Raw genomic sequence first — 19,235 nt, forward strand, 5'->3', positions numbered from 1 at the left:
AATGCATTTCTATTATAAATTTCTACACTGAAAAACGCCCTGGCAATAGGCAAAGGTGGAATTTAAAACCCTTGAAAGAGTATTATGCACAAGCATAGGTAAGTCCAGAAAATTAAAAAGAAGCAAAGCTATGGGGGGTGCACACGTATTTCTGATTTCAGGTTCACCACATCGTGCTTTCACAGCCTACAGAAATTAAAGCTGTTTACCTGTAACAGGCTGGCACAACAACGCTTTGCATCTCAGATGGAGGTAGCATGCCACAGAAACACCAAGACCTTTAGGAAACTGGCTGCTATAGGGCACAGAGTATTTCTCCTCAGGATTATATAAGGGGCTTTCTGTAGTGCTCAAAATTACATGGAGAGCACAAGAGCAAAACGCTGCAGTGAGCAATCTCTGTAGAGGACTATCTGAGCTCACTCTCTTCTCTTTCCTCTCTCCTTATTCCCAGTTAGGGCCAATTGTTAAGTCTTGCCTTAAATTTCTGTTGTTACCTGGGAGGGGGGCTGGGACTGACCTTGTATAGAGATGAATAACACAAGGCCATGATACCACGTGAGCAGTTCCGCTCTTCTTTTTCTCCACACAGTACTTTTACAACCGGTTCGCTCATAAGGGTCTATCTTGTTTTGTGTTGTTCCTCTGCTTACGTCAGTTACACATGTGCTTTTCTCTCCTTCAGGCTCACCTTAGAGGTACAAACTGTTTTCCCTGACACTACTATGTCCTTGTTCGAGTCCCTCTATCGCTCCTGAATGAACAAACCTGACTGCTAGCAGGTGACAGCCAGGCAGCGACCTTTAGATACAATGTGATCCAACTCACCTGTACAAAAAACACACCAGTCACACTCAGACTCATTTCCCAAAGAGGTCAGGGCTCCAAGTTAATCAGAAACAAAAAGAATCTGACACAAAGGCAGTGCTGCTCTCACAGACCCTGCGCAGCGCTGCAAGTGGTCTTTCCTTGCCTTGAAATTTCAAGAATGGGATATAAAATTGTGATTTATTCTGGTGCCAATCTGCCATAAACCGACTGAAGCAAGGGGAGAGTCCCTGTTACCCAGTGCACTCTTAGCATGTCTTAGTAGCCCTGATGTAGAAAATCAGCAGTACAACAAAGACATCTCGTGGCTGTCCTGCAAACCGCAAGTGAAACAAAGAGAACTTACCAGACAGAAAGGGGATCTGGTCACGACATGAACGTCTGTGGTGTGGTAACAATCTTTGCACTTGCTACCTGCCGTCTACTTGTAAGTATAATTAATACTAACCCCTCTTTCAAATCGCCTAGAAGAAACAAAAAATAATATGTATGAGTAGAAGAATATCTTAACTGTAAAAATAAAATCATGTAATTCATAGACATTTACTGATGGCTTCCAAATTAAACACAGAAACTCAAATTATTAAATTAAAAAGCCCTCAATAATTCTAGTAGTAATTTAATTTGACCTGATACATGAAATAAATGCTATGAAAAATTTATCAAGCCTGTGAGTAAGTTCTTATATTAGAGATAGTACTCTAAAGTCTTCTAAGAACTTTAATTTCAAAGTAATATGCTAAATAATCAACATTTACTTTTAAAATACTTAAAGAGTTTTATTATAAAGCAGCAGATAGATTATACGTTTATATAGGTTTTAATATTGGTATGTTTTTTTAAACCATATATAATCTTATACAGTATACCCCAAGGCCTATATTTTTTAAAAAAATATGAAAAGTGAAATGTATTTTTTTAAAACTAGACAAAATAATAAAGTCAATAATTACATTCAAATGTAGTTTCATTGGTATTTCTCGCATCAGTTCATACACACATGTATGTGAGAAAGGCTCTACAGATACAGTAAGCACATTATAGCAAAGCAGCAATTCTTGTGATTATCTAAACTGTATTTTTGAACAGCAAAATAAAATCTTGCACAGAAAATTTACCAGCATAAAACCTTGATCTGATACATACTGATGTTCTTCTTCCTTCCTCACCTTTGGATGAGAATTTGTTATACCATAAACCATGACATTTTTCCAGCTGAGTAAAAATGAAGAGTAATTAAGTCAGATCATGAAGGTCTTGGAAAAAAGACCAACCCACTCTGTAGTAAAGGTGGAGAGAGCAGACTCTGCCCTCCAGTTTCCCAGTGCAAATCTGAAGAAATCATACTGAATTCAGGCTTACTGTCAACTAAATTCTGAGACTGTATTGCTGATTTATCCAGGGTAAGTGAAAACGAAAAAAATCAAAGGGATCTCGTTTGAGTGCTACAGGATCCAGATGCTCTGCACGTGCATAAATGGTTGCTCCGCTGAATTAAATAAGTCCGTTACATAACTGATATTTCATATTCATTATACATTCACAGTCAGTAAGTGGCCAAAATCTTCCTTTGGTAACACCGCTTAAATCTGCGGAGCAATCCTCAGGAAGATTTCTTCCCCCAGGATTTCTCTCATTTTCACAGTTCTTTTGACTTTTATGGTTGATTTAGTGTGGGGAACCTAGAAACAATTCCGCATCAAATGACAGAGACTTTGTTTTAAAAGCTATCCATTTAATTTATAGAAGTAATAACAATACATATTTAATACATTAGTAACATGATATTCAGTCCTATCATGCACTCTCATGACAATAACTTTATTATGTACCCTTCACAGATGAAATCACCACTTTGCTTAATTAACTCAGAGATCTACTGCTAATACAGACAAGCCAAGATTTTACCATGTACTTCAGGACATCCATCTACAAGCATTTTTAGAACTTTTTTTGTTTTATGAAGAAGAGATTATTTACAAAGAAGATGAAATACTGAATTCCCATAGGATCAGATTTGTAAACATACCTCAGTATTGCTCTGTTAACCCCATGAGACCTAAATACCGTACTAGTTTTAATCCTACTGAAAATCAGCTATCATATTCCCCATACGAACAGGTGATTGACAAATGACAAGCAGAGGAATATGCCATTAGTGGTTCATAAACATCCTGTTGCATCTTTTAACTCTGATCTAACTTGTTGATTTCCCTGGATAAGGAAAAAGCTGTTAGCCCCGTTCCAATTGTAACATGAAAACACTATCGACCTTATACTAGGGAGCATGCATCCCAGAACGTGACCTGAAAGAACCTGTAAGATAATAATGTATTATCTTATTATCACTCTCATCTACAAGCAGCTGATGGGTGGAGTGACCACCTACTGCTTTGTGCCATCAAAGGATGAAAAGCCAACACTCTTAAAACATGGGTATTTCCTTTTGAGTCCAAATTACCTTTTTTTAATCAACTATTTTGGTAGAATTTGCCTTCTACCAAAATACGATTTATAACTAGTATTTAAAGCTGAACAAGATGAAGCCTGGAACATCTCAATATTCAGAAAGGCAAACAAATGTGATGTTCTGTTTTAAGCTGGGAACTGTAGTGGAGACTCCAGTGGTAAAGGAAAGTTGTTCTGCACATTAAACAAGTATCCAAACTCCTCCTCTTGTATATTAAACAGCACATTACCAGCTCTCTAAATAGAATGGAAAAATCAAAGCAAATCCATTTGTTACTTTTGGAAAAAAAAAAAAAAGAGGTGAAACACTACCTTTCAGGAGCTTTGCCTTCTTGGGTGAGTTGTTTCTCCCCCTGATCATAACAAAGGAAAAATACATATGCTTTAAACTTTTGCTGCCCAGGAAGGTTATGGAGTCTTCTTCTTTAGAGATATTCAAAAGCTGTCTAGACATGGTCTTGGGCAACTGGCTCTAGGTGGCCCTGTTGTAGCAGGAGGGTTGGGCCAGATGGCCTCCAGAGGTCCCTTCCAACCTCAACTATTCTGTGATTACATAATGCACTGCACCTGAAAAATTAGTTGGCAGTAAATTTACGTTATTAATAAAAATCATACACAAGTGTTACGATTAACCATGTCACACAGAAACCTAGGATAAAAGTTCAGTTAACTCCAAAGGGTAATTGTCTTAATATGTGCCTACCAACCACGCACCCTGTGGCCTCCACTGCTAATTTTCATACATTTCCACATGTTGTAGTGGCTCACTAACATAAAATTGTGAAGTGAATGTTAGTTGTCCTAAGAAATGTCATGGCTACCTTGAATATCAGTGGAGAAAAGGACAGTGGGCTGACTCTGGGCGTCAAAAAAGCGTTGTCAAAATATCTGAAGCAACCTTAAAACCTTAGAACTTTTTGGACTCAAGAAAGTAGGATCTTCCTTCCTACATAAATACACAGTTAAACTTGAATTTATGTTACCATACAAACTAATTCCTTGAGTACCAAAGATTAGGGTTCATACATTTTCTGGTGATGGAATGCAGCTATAAATTTAACTTAAATGATTACTGCAGTCTTCCTGATTTGATCCTGATTAAGGAAGTGAATCTTCCTTAAAGTTCAAAAAATAAGTACAGATTCTGTAAGCAGAAATAATGAAAAGTATCGCATAACATAATTCTTTTCTTTATTTTAAGGCTGTGTGCAGAATTTATTGTTATACGTAACATTAAAATAGAAATTAGTAAGTAAACATAAGTAACAATGGCAAAATGCTAAGAGATGCTACAAATATTATCTAAGTTAAGAAGCTTAGGGAAGAGAATACTTCAAAGAAATCTGACCACAGTAAGGCAAGAATTGGGCTCTTAAGACACCTGAATAGCTTTAACTCTGCCTGAAGAGATGCCATGAGGGAAAAGGTTAAAAAAAGCCTGATGTGTCCTAAAACATCACTTCATCTAATCTGGGATGATAAAATTAGTGTTGCTTAATCAGAGGCAAACCTTTTTTTTATTTTTTTACTATCTGGGTGCCTTTGCAGTGTTCTAATTTTAGCATGTTGGATTTAATAAAAAGTAAGACTAAACTGGAAACACAGACAATACGCATAGTTTTGCACTATTACAACAGGCTGAAACTGGAAAGATCAAAGAACAAATGGCATGTGAGGAACTGCAAATATAGCTACTGATAGAGGAACTGCAAACATAGCTACTGGTAGAGGATGCTTTCTACAGCATCTCATCTACATTATTTAAAAACAAGCGGTGTCCATGCGTTGGTCTTTTAATGTGTGAGGATCAATCTACAACATGGAGAAGAAGTCATACATGCTGCTTTAAGCCAGAAAAGCCCACTTTTGAAGTAAAAGAGAAGTACCTGTAAAAAGATCCTGGGCAGTATGCAGTGTTAAGGTCAAATCCAGTCCTGTGAAGAGGCCAGCTTAGATCAAGGCTAGGGGAAATTTAGTTCTGTGTAAAGCAGTCATGCTGAGTAATGTCACCTCCTTTGACCTCTGCTTTCTCATCTGTAACATCTGAATCAGCAGGGCACTACTTGGTTTAAATAAGGTTTAAAATGTTTCCCCTCTACAGGTTTGGTGATACCAGCCACCAAAAATACATGCTCCTTTGGAAACTACTCCTATCACCTCTGAGCATTAGTATAGACCAACTGAAGATGGTTGTGGAGAAACATCTTTGGGAACAAGCCCTTAATTAGCTCTCTATTCATTGACAAATATAGCCTACAGCTTTTAAACACATCTTTCTAGCAAAGAAAAATTATAGCTTATACCATGGTATATAGGTATGATAATATACAAAATATGCCTAAGAAAAATGCTTATTTGGGACTAATCTTACATGAAAAGCAACTATGCACAATAATTCCAGAATCGCTTCACTGACTTACACAACTGATTTTGAAGGAATCTCTTTAGGTAGTAAGTATTAGTAATCAAGATGGAAATGGAAAAGTCCCAGTGCCAGACCTGTTGTTCACTCGCTTGTAGTGGAGAAATGTTTGATACATTAAGAAATGTTGGTGTAACATTCAATCACATGCTGGCTTGTTCCAGCTGCCAGCAGTCAGTAACAGCAAGGTGCTGCTGTTTGTATCACAATTATTATTTAACTACAGTAACAGCTCTACCCTTGCATTTCTGCTTCCATACTTAATATCTTTAATTACTAAGCAAAAATAGACTTTATGCAACAGAAAACCAACCAACCAACCAACCAGAAAGTCTTGAGTTAGTGACAGTACAGGATTAAGCATGGATTTGGGAGGTAGCAGCTTCTGTTAAACAGCTGGCTCCATTTTACAGTATAGTCATTGTTCTGACTGTAAAATTTTAAATTGTTTTCTAGGTATTTTCTTAGATGCATTGCAAGTCTTATCAGAGGAAAGAGAATAAACACATTTTTGGTGGATCTGGAAACTGAAGTAAAGAAAATATGGCAGCATTTAGAGAAAGAAAAGTAATGTCTGAAAAGTGCTTTAAGGCTGTATTCTCCCCCTCCCTGTCCCTAAAAAAGGAAAGCAGCAGCAGCAGTGTTTAAGGCTGGCAAGAGCCTCACCTGCCTACATTTTCTGTGTTGCCCTGATGCAGTTGGCTGGTTTGAGATGTAGCACCGTGATGCACCAAATGGTTTAGCAGATTAATTGGTGCTCCTTTGACTTGCCTAAGAGCTCTTTCTGCATGGATGCTTCAAAGATTTTTTGTTGTAATTCTTGGGTTCTTAAGACTTATCTGCAACACAAAATGCACACAGATATTCTCCCTGCACAGCCTCACACCCGCAGCCAATCATCAAGTACTGTATTCCTTAATTTTCCTCACCAGAACAAAGTTACATCATTTCCCTTCAGTTTCTAGCACAGTTTAAAACTTTAGTTTACAGGCTGAAATTCATTAATAAATTAAAATAAACAAACAGAGCTTTCTAAAGCACTGAAAGGCTAATTCTTCATTAATGATTCAGACTGAATCTGAAGATCCATCCTAGGGTGAGGAACTGACAAAGATACATATTCCTCCAAAAAACACATTTCCCATCTATGGAAGGGTTGTGAGAAACTTACAAACTTGCAAGATATTCAGGAAAGAAAAAAAAGGCCTTGTTAAAAATGCTTTATATGGCCATATAATATGTAGCATGAAGGAGTATAACTATGTTAAATACTCAGGAATAATAATCCTGTTTGTTCATGCTAACTTTCATTTGATGCATTCAGTAGAGGCTCTTCAAGTTCATGACCCAATATAAGACCAGAGCCAAATAAATGGTTAATGTTTTCATTCAGATTCCTGTTTGTAATTCCGAGAGGATTATGTCTCTGTAAAGTTTGCTGGCAGTGCAGGAAATCCAGAGTCCTCTGGAGAGTTTGCAACCAGAAAACCCTTCACAAGAAAAGGAAAGACAAAACCAAATCTAACAGATCTTGGTCTTTATGACAGAAATGTCGTTTTGGTTTTGCAGCAATATAAACAGTAATGATAAACTTTTTTTGAGTAAAGAGATGTAGGATCAGTTCTTCAGATTACTGCTGTGAGCTTAAGATTTTACTATTACACTTTCTAGATAAGCTGTCAAACACAGAAGCTGCACAAGTTGTGTACATTAAATAGCACCAGTAGCTACAAAACTCAAATGCTTGAAACAAACTTTTAATTACTTCAAGAACAAAGCTATTATAATGCACTGAAGCTGTTTTTACTGCGAAAGATGAAACCCAATAAACTTTAGAAATGTAAACCCATTACAGCAGATGGCTGGCAGGGGATTGATAAAAATTCAGCTTTGGAAAGATCTTTATAATATTATTTAAAACTCAGTAGTTCATCAGTCTCACTTTGTGCCCATCACTTGTTGTAGCGACTGATTTAAAGCTGTGTGCCAGTCTGTCCAGATTTGTTAATTTGGTTGGAACTGGCTACAGTACAATGACAACAATGACTGATTGTCTCCTGCAAATCATCTCTATTTCAGCAGTGACATTAGAAGAGATTTCATCAAAAGCATGAAAAAGAAAATATTGTCATGTACAGAGTGTTCTGGTGTTTACCTAAACCAGTACTAAATAAAGTGCTAGCCTTTCTGCTGGGAAAATCTCTTTTGAAGCTTAGGATCAAAAGCACTTTTTAAGCTTAAACAACACCATAAGGTTTCAATTCTTGCTTTCTAACAAGCACTTTAAAAAGCACAACCAAAATGCAACTGACAAACTTGAAAAATCTTTTGTGTTGTTCCACTTGAATGATCTAATGAGAAAATGGCTCAGTTCTGTTGTAGCTAATGAAGTATAACATCTTCACTGAACCTGAATATAAACCAGAAATTTCTCTAAAGATATAGTCTTAACATGCTTCTATTGCTTCACTCATTCTGCCATGTTTTTATTTAAGTGATGTCCAATGAATAAAAGCACAGGTCAGTTTTGAAATAGAACATTTACACATGAAATTACTCAATCCAAAAGTGCTTTGAACTCTGTATACAAGCATTGTGGCTTCAAGTGGGAAAATGTGTTTCAGTAACTTACGAAGGTCCTGAGTCTGCAAACAGAGATATTAATGTAGTTAGACAGAGATCTGTGATAACGCATTTTTGACAGATGAAGTTCTGAGACAGAACCCAAGTGTACATGGATTTTAACCTACGTGGTTTCAGCAGTGACCTGTGACCTTCTATCAATGTAAAGACCGAGATTTGGCAAAACAGTGAAGATACCACTAATAACACTATCAAGTAACAGCACTTATTTTGTAGCACCTAGAAGTTAATATCCTGCTAAAGGGCTTTATTTATACAAAAGAATATTTATGCCAAGAAATTTCTACAAAGATACAGTAAGGACATAAGTATGGGAAGTATAACAGCAAAGGGACTAGATTCAGCACATCAAGTAGTATTTGCAGCCCAGCGCAGGTTTAGATGTGGTTGGGCATGGTGACAGCATCACGGCAGTAAAGAATTAAGGAGAACTGGAGCAGAGTAACCTCGTCTACCAGTCTACTGTTAGTGCTTTGTATCTGTAAAGCGAAGAGGTTCGAGGAAAAGCTGGACAAGTTGTTGATGGGAGAATAAAACCAATCGCTTCTCATCATCCTTCGTACTTATGTTTCAGATGTGTAAAAGAAGTGTTTCTGTGCTCCACAACTATGAAACTGAGACATGAGAGAGAACTGTCTTGCACAACATGGAATGGGAACAGACTCTAGATCTCCTTATTACTCTATTGATCATTCCTGGGAAACTGATGTTTAAAATGCATACTGTAGCCTTTTGAGCTGGAAGGAAAGAACTCTGTTCATCAAACAAATCTCCAGAGAAGTTTCATGCTGTGATACAGAAAACACAGGTCTGCTGTGGGACAACAAACTCTTTCAGTGAGTGGGGTCTTGGTGATAAACAGAACTACAGAGACAATGAAACTTCTGTTTGTAGGAGACATGTGCTGGGCTAGCCTCCTCTCTGACTCCTTGTTGTTGTTACTGTTATTCTTGTATTTAGGAAACCTAACAGTGAATCCTACTAAAAATCTCTGTTCCAGTGAATTTATACTGTCAAATGAGATGACGCACACCCAATGAATGCAGACAGACTGACAGATGGGTGAGCACAAGAAAATAATGAGCAATAATATTGGTCAGTGTGACAGACAATGGTCACAGCAGATGCCCAACTGTTGTGAAGCTTTCTTTTGGTTTTATAGTCAGTGAGAATTTCAGGGCAAGGTCTGGAGGAAAACAACAACATTGCTTGTCCAGGAAGCCCCTTGTCAACAGAAGGAGTAGCAAAGGTAGAAATATGGCAGTGAAAAGGGGGTGCTGATGACCAGTAACAGTAGTCAGCTCATGGTATGCAATTGCATCTCAAGACATTAGGAGATGACCTCACTCAACAAGAAGCATGGGGACAGGCAAGACTGAACCACAGGCGATGGAGACAAGTACTTCAATGAGGACGGACAGTGAGAGCTAACACAAAGCAACAGGCTTACGGGCAAAGAATAAATGAAGACTATTATCTGTGTTAAAGTATTTCCAATGGATACAGATGGGGCAAGATAAGTATCTTTTAAGACAAGACAATATGATATTGCATTGCCAAATTATAGTTGAAAATATTATGTAGGTAACTATCAGCAAGAAGAGAAATTGGAATCAGGTGTGCCAAGAATCCCATTTACTGAGAAAAGATGGACAGAAGTTACAATGGTGAATACTGCACTTTGAAATTACAGTTTAAAACAGTGATGCAGCATTGCTGTGATACTGCATTATGTAGTAACATTATGAAAGTAAGAGAATTAGGTTCCTCTGAAACTTTTATGAAAAATTATCAGACACAGATACCCTGTGGAAGTACAGTTACTTCTGCTCCTTCTGATCTTGTCGGCATGGACACACTTTCATGACACTGGTATTCATCTGCCTAAGCTACACATGAGGATTTGGTGTTTCGAATGTGCACCTGCAAATTTAATTCCTCCCCATGAACTCATTCTACCTGTAGTCTAGGATGGCCAAAAGCTGTGTAAGTGCACAGAAGTATGAACTGAGGGTAGACCTTGCTGGAAAAAATGAGTGGATTTGCTGCAGCATGGCACTTCAAGGTAAGTGTAAGTTACTACTAGGGATAAATTTCACATTTCTGAACAATAAAATCGATGGTGTCATCTATATCTATAGATAGGTGAGCCTGAGACTGAGACTCTAATGGGTCTTTTATAGTTTTTAAGTGTTTGGTTTGTATTAAAATTGCCTATCACAGGCACCTCAATGAAGGTATCACAACAGCCAAATAGTAGTCATCTTCCTGCCAGGATGATACAAAGAACCTGTTATAGGTTCTCACACTCATTAAATTCTGTGATGAAGAAAAGGAACAGATGGTATATGTCTTCTATTTTTCCTGACTTTACAAAATCTGAGATTGCTTTAGAGTCTACCTGGAAGGAAAAAACATCTGGTTTAATGCTATGATAACCACATTAGGCACCCATCACAGGTGACATGAATATCATCCCTGGAATTTGAATAACATTTACTTTACTTGTTTCAGGGTCTGGTAGTCAGCTCTCATCCTTTCTTCTGCATTTACTGGCAGTCAAAACACAACCAATGAATACTAGTTCTTCTGGAGAGAACCATGTACAAAGAAAATACAAATTAACCTGGAAATGGGATCCTTGACCAAGAAGTCAATCTGACAGTATCTCAGCTACACCAATAAATGTCTGAAACAAACATTACACCACTGCTACTCTCTTAGAAACAGAATCCAAACTGTGCATAAATGACTATATAACTTGGAGCAGAATTTTTCAGCTTTAAGTGCCTATGAATAACCGACACTTTGTATTGACAAAATGGCATGTGTTGGGCAAATTTATACATTCCTTGAGTTAGCCCAGACCACAGCAGCTTCTCATAGCCCTCAGCACATATGAAGATTTGAGTGCACTGTGCACCCTGCAGAGATGTGACTGGGAAACAGCCTTACCAAAGGCCAAGTGTTGCAGGTTGTGCTGCAGACAGGAAAGGCTAGCAATATTTCCCTATTTTAATATACAATGTTATTGAAAATGACAGGTGCTAAGTTATCTGAAGTGTGGACCATAATGGGTGGGACTGTGAGATGCACCACCTTCAGCCCTTTCAGGAGAAAGTCTAGGCCTGCCATTCTAAAGAAGGAAACGCTGGAATAGAAATTTCCCAAGTGGAAATCTGTCTTTTTTCCTTGTAAAGAATACAACTGTTCTTGCCATTACTGGGTAAATTCAGTTTGTTTGACATTCTCCTGCCATTTCATCATCCATTTCATCAGCCCCATTTCGTTTCCCACTCTGTATAACCCCTTGAAAGTTGGTGTAAAAAATGTCGTAAGTGCAAAAATACTCTTTTCTGTCAACCACTGAAAACAGAGTGCATGACTACACCATATGTACTACGGCTCCAACATGCCCCTGGCTGCTTCTTTGCTGTGTTTCCAGCTCTTGCTTTAGACCAGAAACTGCTAGTTTACGGCAAAAGGAAGTTAAGGGGCATTTAGAACTTACACTTTCCACCTAATCGTCAAGGGAATATTTATGAAAACATACTGTATGTACTCTGTTTTCAACTGAAATTTAGAAAGCCACATTTTTTTAAAAAAACTAACAACAAAAAAAATGTTTGTTTTCATTTACGTTTGATGCTACTTTGAAGCTCACCAGTGCTGAGATACTTAAATACACGAAGCTGAGATCCTACAAACTTCGTTCAAACACTGGGCCCCACTGAGTTCAACTTGTCCTTTTATAGTTACCAGGAAAGCCTTTTCTACTGTGTGAAAGAGTTAGCTGTCTTCTGCCCCGTAGCTATGTATTCATAAAATCAGAAAGGCTAGAGTCTTCTTTACCGTGTTCTAAGAGTTTGCTCCCAGGGATAAAAAAGGTAAACCAACAGTACTATGCTGGAAAACAGAAGCATGTCTGGAAAAAAAGAAATCTGAAATTTCCCTTTGGGACTTTTTCAAGGAGTGATGAGCAGAACAACAAAAAAATCGCTACTGAGCCATTTTAAAAATGAAATCCAGTATTTCAGAAATCTTTTAACATCCTTTGATCTTTCTTCACAGATCTGACCTGCTTTGGAATATTGAAAGGACAGCCCATCACTGCAACATAGTCATGCAAACATCTACGTTTTAAATTTATCTTGCATCACTATGAAGAACAGTATGCTGAAGAATGAGTGCCTGCTGATCACAGTATGGCACTGAGACAGGCACAGTGAGGCAATGTGACCATCATGCATACTATGGAGCTTTCAGCCTTGAAACAATAATAGCAGATACTTAGGAATGACCTGGTTATGGATAAATTATTAATAGGTTTAATGATTTAAAAAGTAAATATTCAGTGTATAAAATGAAATACACATCTAGTTTGTTTGACAATGCAAATGAATATACTGACTGGATTTCCATGTTTGAGAGCACCTTTAGACTGGGAATAACTTCAAGTTTTTCTAGTTCAGATGATTCCTGTCTGAAAGTTAAAAAATGTGCCGTATGTCAGGAGTTCTCAAAAACCTTGCAACTGTTATATATATTTTGGGGAAAATACTGGTAATTTTACACAGTCCAATCCATAGAAGAAAATGGGAATTTTGTCTGAAAACAGTCCACCTCATTTAGCCCACAGAATCTACACAAAATTAACAAAAATACACTGTACTTGAATCCTGTTGAAGTCCAGAAAGAGTCTAATTTTAGCAAAGACTGTAAACTGTTCAGTCCTCATAATTGGTTTCGCTCCAGATGAAGAATCAGCAGACCAGTCTGTCTAGCAAGAAAACCTTGTGAAATCATTGTAATGCGGTTATGGTCCAATACCAACTCCTGCAGAAACTGGAGACCTTCAAGTCCTTCATTTTGGCTCATGTACTTTCCTAATATAGCAAAAGTACATGGAATCATCTTTAATGGATTTGGATTCCTTTCCAGCAAAAAATTATCTTAAGCAAAAGCAGTTCATAAACTTTCTGAATTACCTGTGTGCTGGTTTGGGCCATTTCAGTCATAGTGGAAGACAGCATGTTTGATTTCATCTATCTATCCACTGTCTCTAAAGGCAATTATCTTCCTAAACAAAATCAGGGCATCTTGAAGAGCAAGATGTAGGTCAAATGTAGGTTATTGCTAACTATAAGCAATAACCAATTATTGTTGGTATAGTTAGGAGGAAATTTCCTCAGTATGGAACCTGCTGCTGGCCATCAGCTGAAAAATGCATCTTCCATATGCTGGATACCCTGCTCTGCCCCTTGAAGAGACGAGTGAGGCACAGAATTTCACTGTTCAATACCTGAAGGATCTTGGAACCAGGGCAAGAATTAAAGCTAAGGTATCATTCTTATTTGGGTCAAGACCAGAGAAGACTGTCCCCCACAAATCCAAAACACAGTGAAGACTGAACATAATGAAAGTAACCATAAAATGCTTGAGTGCATGTACAGAAAAGCTGCTACCACCTACCCTGCAAAACTAGAAGTTTCAACTTTTCTGTCCTGCTAAGCTATATATGGGCCATGTTACTAAGTCCATTATAGCCCAGATGAAAATCTTCCAAACTCTGCATTATGAGGGGCAGGTTTTCTCCAAATTCTGCATCCCTAAACCAATAAAGCACACAAGATGATGCCACTATTTTCCTTGGACAAAAGAACTTCAGCACTTCCCACTCCCCCCAAAAATATAATTATGAAGAGTATATGCAGATGACTGCAATCTCACTAATCACTGGTACAGGTTTCATAGGAATTAGATCTGTATATGATAAAAAAAAGCCTGATGAAAAATGAAACAAATCTACTTGGATGTGGTAATACTACATATATACACTTCCACTATGTGGAAGCTAGGTCAAGTTTTCTGGATCCAGACCAGGAAAATCAAACAAATAAATAAACCCCCTCCTCTGCTCACAGAAGTCTGAGGACATGAAAACAGCTATAAACAGTTGTTTAATTAAGTAAAATACTTATGGCAACCTTTGTGTGTATTCCCACAACAGCTGAATGACAAACAGGCAAAATAAAACAACACGTACTGTTCTACTAATTTGCTTCTCAAAGCTTCATTTTTGTTACATCTGACCTGTAATTTGGTAGCATGAACTAACAGATTAAGAAAGAGAAGGGAAAAATGAGTTCTAATTTTAGCTTTGCCTCTTCCTTATGACCCAGCTAATGAAACAACATGCTTAGCAACCTCAGTTTCCAAAAACCCACTGAATATTGGTGATTGCTGAGCAGGTAGTGGACTTGATTACACTCATACATCACAAACAAAACAATATCCAAACTGTATGTTAATATGTACTATTAATTTGTTAAGAGGTGTAAATGTGTACTATGTATATCTTATTCTTTACACAAGCTTACTTCACCAGGCTACAAAAATTAAGAGCTAATTCAACTTCCGGAGAAAGTGCTAAGAGGATCTGGGGAAGGTTTAAGACCATTTTTGTTCCTAAAATATCTCACAATTGAAAAAGAAGGCAGCAGTCATTGAGAAGACAGTATCTATTTAGTGGGAAATTAAAAGCAGCTGTAATAAATGGAAAAATAATGAAACTGACAGTTAGAAGTAAAAACTTCCAAAAAACTGATTAAAAGAGCACATGCATGTAAGGGGACAGTGAGAAACAGTTTGAAAGTATATCAATAGCAAAAGTAATCTTGACAATGGTACTAGATCATTGCTAACTGAAAATGGTAGAATTATCAATAAACCTGAAATGAAGCATAGTTGTTTATTAAATACTTTCGCACTGCATTTGTGGGGGGAAAAAAGGGTCAATGTTATTCACATCATACAGTAATAATAATTTCCATTCCAGTATTGACTTAAAGGTTGTTAAGTAGCAGCTACTGAGCTAGAATCTGACATGTTTAAGTCAGTGACTCTAAGTAAGTCACATTAAGAGCTGGCTGAGAAACATCATGGAATTTTTATGTTGATTTGCACTAACTTTGGAAACATCAGCCAAGTTTCACTGGCCTGCAAGAAAGCTAAAATTTGTCATTATTTAAAAAGGGAAAGAGGAGGAAGCTCAAAGGCATTAGTGTAAAAAAAAATAAAAATCCCTCCCATCAACAAGAGGGCCATTCCTACAGCTACTGAACAATTATTTCAAGTCCTTTTTGAGCCCCTAGTCTGTGTAAAGAATGTCTATCTCTCATGAGGAAGTAGATAACCAAAATGAGCACAGAAATTTGTCAGACTATGATGGAAGCCTAGCTAACCAAAATGAGCACAGAAATTTGTCAGACTATGATGGAAGCCCAGACAGCTCATATCCATGTGTGCTTCTGACAATGTCCCTTTTCCCCAGAAAATCTGAAAACAAATTCATATTTTTCCCACACTCCAGATGCTGAGCGTATGCAAAGAATGAAGACAAGAAGAGCTGGGTGAAGTCTTGAGAAGTAGGCACACAACTAGGTTTTGCAGCATTCTCTGATGCTCTGTCACTGTTACTTTTATAAAACTTGACTAATGTATAGTGGGAATTCTGCACAGTGACTTTGCAAGACTTGTCTGATATGATAAAACTTAATTTGACTATAAATGCTGCCTCATATGTGCAGGAATAAGCAAATTAATCCTGACAGGTCATGGAAGTTTCAGTCCTGAAAGAGTGCACAGATGAGAAATGCATACTGAAAGGTAATTTGAAGATGCTCTTTAGGACACAGGCTGATCTAATGTTGATGGCAAAAGGAAGAAGGAAGTATGACAGTCTCGTTCAGAGGATGCTGAAAAAGAAGAACTTTGGATGTATATACAAAAGCCTTCTTTACACTCATCAAAGGTACTGTAGTCTGAACTGGCTGAACTCATTGATTCTAACAAGGGGTTGTGATTGCCATCAGAAAATCATACAGTGTTAGGCAGCCGAATTGTCACAGGAGGGATTGAAACACTATCTCAATATATTCCTCACTATATGAATATATTCCTGAAATTTTGTAGTGTAATGTACAAATCTAAGTAAAGAAGGCAAACAGAGCATCAATGATCAATCTGATCAGAGATACACGTACACACTCTCAGAGATTAAACAGGCAGCCAGAGAGAGGCAGGTTTACTTAACCTTACTCAAAATGAAATCCTTTGTAGGAAGGTGAAAAAACTTCAATGTATGCCTAAGTACTTATGCAACAGGATCCAAAGAGCAGACGACAGCAGCCCGGTATAGTTAGTTTGATGAAGAAGTGGCCTACAAGTTGTTCACAAAGAATTTAGGAAAGAAAAGCCAACCAGATCATGCCAAACATACTATATAGTGTGCAAAATGAACAAACAAACAAAACTGATGTACTGGGTTTCTTCAAGCTAGGAGGAGAAAAAAACCAGGGAGATCCAGAGCTACTGACACCAAAGGCTCCTCTTCCTCCTCAGTGGAGTAAAGGGAAGATAAAAATGTTTTTTGAAAGCTGATGGCCCTTGTTTCCTCCAGCAAGTCCTTGCTCCATCGCCACAAAAGGCCACCCTTCAGTACAGCTGCTGCCTATTTGTTACCTGACTCAGAAGCTTTTGCCCAGGCAGTATTGATTCAATGTGACTGTAGTTTAGGCACAATATATGTATAAAGGAAACGTAAATCATCAAACAGAATGTTCCTCTGCTAACACATTAGCAAAACTGCCAATTACATTTTTCTGATTCAGAAATTTGATTTTTAGAAAGATGATTGGGCAGTTTAAAGTGCTTTAAAAAGTTCGGTGCAATTCATTGATTTTGGATCAGATTACTGCAATAATACTGTAAAATTGAAACAGTGGTTGCAATCAGCTTTGTGATGATTGATTACTGTTATCAAAAAAATCTACAAGCAACAGGGTATTAAAGGAGATTAAAGACCATTTCCAATCAAAGGAAATCAGTTTATCATTAATATTATTATGGAAAACAGAAAAGACTGTGTCATGAACCCACCTTATCATTAGGAATGAAGATTAAACCACTGAAAGACATGAGATCGTTGTTTTGTAAATTTATGCTGCAGACATTTCTAAACTGGTCTGCTAGCACCAGCTCTACAACTCTAAATTAAGTCAAAAAAGACAAATATGGATTGAGAATACAAGCAACATGGAAAAATAAGATGGAAATGAAGTATGTAGCATGCGCAGATCCATAGCATGCTGGCTTGGGGCAAAAAAATGCAACATGCTTCTATGAAAGGAGCACCCTAATGAAAATCTCACAACAAATTTGCAGTTCTTTTTTCAGTAGTAAACAATTTATTTGATTCTGACACCAAAGGCAAGGGCTTTCAACAATCTGCTCTGTTTATTTCTATATCCCATGCTGAAATTCCAGTTCCCCAGCTCTTAGGCTGTTGTCATTGCTTTCCAGCAGCGCTAGAACTGCAATTGCTCAGATTCCAGAATTGCTCAGAATGGAGTATTCCATTCTCCACTTACCCTGGGGTCTGCCAAAACACCACACAGACTGTGATAGCGTAACTCAGCTCCATCAAAGTCTGCTTGCAAGGTAGTTCTTATTACTTAATAGTAGAAGTAGGATACTCCATTGGTCAGAGAAACATTCCTCAAGTAATTTTTAGGAATTTGTAACTGCTATTGATATATCTGCAAGAAATTCTAGGCTTGCAATTGTAATACCTTAAAAGGCACATAGCGTTACAGTATTGCTCTACAACCTTTTACAACAAAGCCTACAAGGAATGAATACCCTTGCAGAAAATATTCCTGACGAGAATGTTTAAATACTTGTACCTGTCCTAACATCTTAAAACAGTCTCTTGAAACCAACAGTCAAACTAAAAGGAGTTATGATTTCTTCATAAGCCAGATCTACTCAATCCTATGAGAACACTGACACGAATATTCCTGGCATACCCTTGCTGAAGGCCTTCTAGGCTATTTTAGATCAAGAGATGTAGATCATGGACTGTGCCGTGAAAATTGTCTTCAGATGTTACATCAGGTAGAGACTTTCACTGACAGATGCGGGATACTGGGAAATAATAAAATAGAAATATGTCTCTAAGAAGACAAATACATGCATACAACCCATAGAAATACTCTTCTAAAGATTAATATCAGGGGTGATGTTTGCAAAAAAGCATGAGTAGTGCTGCTAAATATGCTAAATGCTGCTAAAATACTTTTGTTGCAGAACAGTGACTGTCCCGCTGGGTGCACATAGTAGTGTTCAGTTAAGGATGCATTTAACGCAACCAATTGCAGGTTGCTCATTCTTGCTCTAAATTCCGGTAGATCTACAATGGACAAGGCAGTTTTTTTCAGAAATCAGAAGATTTCAGAAGCAGCACTGAACATACGTACATATCTGTTCTCACTTTGACTGAACTTGTTCTGAAAGGGTTTTGATCAAATAAAATCTCTCTTCTAGATATACTTGGTCTGGAGCCAGTACGCTATCTCTCCTAGACATTTTTTGTCCAACTGTGTGCATGCACCACTCCCTAAATGAAAAATGGAAGCATCTAGAGAAAGAGTATTTCCTCAATGAAACTGTGGAAAATAATCCTTTGGGATGAAAAGTTACACTTATTTTACGGACCAGCCAAGGGAATGTGTCCTACAAATGCTAGGGAATTAGCAGGCATATTTGCTAAATACAGATTCTATCCTCAGTATTAGATGTTATTTTTAATAAATAACACAATTCTGAAAATCACTGCACCTGATACTAGAAGCTGTCCAATTTAATGCTTGCATTTCTATGAATTCTGTGTGTCTGTCTATCTGCAATCATGTCAGAGGTGAGTTTGCCTCCAAATGAACCTTTTGCATTTTCTCCTTCTATTGGTTCCTGTTAAATGCATTTGAAACGATGTTAGCTATATAAATGCAGTTCTAGAACTATCATAGTAATA

General features: G+C 37.5%; 1 long non-coding RNA gene across 1 annotated transcript; it reads left to right on the plus strand.

Annotated features, from left to right (window-relative positions):
• The first annotated feature begins 1,174 nt into the window (after window positions 1-1,174).
• LOC121090927 lies at window positions 1,175-14,376 on the plus strand. The gene is made up of 3 exons (XR_005828771.1): window positions 1,175-1,255; window positions 8,937-10,427; window positions 12,434-14,376. It is a non-coding gene; the product is annotated as an uncharacterized LOC121090927 (long non-coding RNA).
• Window positions 14,377-19,235: the final 4,859 nt, after the last annotated feature.

The sequence above is a fragment of the Falco naumanni genome, chromosome 7, assembly GCF_017639655.2.
Source record: "Falco naumanni isolate bFalNau1 chromosome 7, bFalNau1.pat, whole genome shotgun sequence".
NCBI lineage: Eukaryota > Metazoa > Chordata > Aves > Falconiformes > Falconidae > Falco > Falco naumanni.